The following is a 910-nucleotide window of genomic DNA, read 5'->3' as shown; positions in this document are numbered from 1 at the left end:
GTGTGTGTGTGTGTGTGTGTGTGTGTGTGTGTGTGTGTGTCTTGTATTCATTGCCTTGTTTATATACATTGTATAAATGTGCATGTGCACAACCATCCAAATTTTCCAGTTCTGACAGCCTGTGTTTTAATCCTAACTTCTGGGCCAAGGTTGCCCAACAGATGTCAAGTCCCCCTCGATTGCAGGCAAGCATCTCCATTTCACAACGGCCTCTATACTCCGCACCTTCCCATGCAGCTGACTGTCTGCTCAAGTCAGCATTTGCAAGTCTTCAGACATGCATGAGGCCAAACACCCTTTTTCTAGGCATAACAAGTTATTCTGAACAAGAAAGAGAAGATTTTAAAGGTCTCTATTATTGCCTGATGTTAGCTATTGCCAGCTACTGCCACTTAATACTCAATACTGGTCAAAAAGTTCTCACTGGCTACTTTAATACGCACTCTTTAGTTTATGGTTCTTGTCCTCCCAATCCATTACTGCTTCATCCTCCAGACCAGGGGCAGGCAATTATTTTGGGTAGAAGGCCACTTAACGAGTTTTGGTAAGCTGTCCAGGACTGCATGTGTAGCTCTGCCCCTTGACAGGTGACCCGCCCCCTCATCACCATCTTGGGACCAGAAGTCCTGCCCCTAACCACTGACCTTTGCCACCGTTAGTCCCTCCCCTGGCCCCCAGAAGTACTCCTTTTGGAAAGGGGGTTTAAAATCTTGGAACCAGAATCAAAAACAAATTGTATACTAAAAACAAAACAAACAAACAAACAAACAAACTACCCCCACTGAAAATAGCATATTTTAATGTTATTGAAAATATATGTTTTCATGGGGGGGGTGCATGGTTATGTAGAGGTGACTGCATAATAGCTCAAAATGAGGCCTTACTCTTGTATATTGGGGGGAGAGAGGGT

General features: G+C 44.1%; 1 protein-coding gene across 1 annotated transcript in view; it reads right to left on the bottom strand.

Annotated features, from left to right (window-relative positions):
- Positions 1–910, bottom strand: part of UVRAG (UV radiation resistance associated) — a 210,880-nt gene that overhangs the window by 193,373 nt on the left and 16,597 nt on the right. The gene's annotated exons all lie outside the window — the stretch shown is intronic.

The sequence above is a fragment of the Gavialis gangeticus genome, unplaced genomic scaffold (assembly GCF_001723915.1).
Source record: "Gavialis gangeticus isolate Ggan-Ray unplaced genomic scaffold, GavGan_comp1, whole genome shotgun sequence".
NCBI lineage: Eukaryota > Metazoa > Chordata > Crocodylia > Gavialidae > Gavialis > Gavialis gangeticus.
Note: the sequence above shows the minus strand (reverse complement) of the source record. Positions and strands in the feature narration are given on the sequence as shown.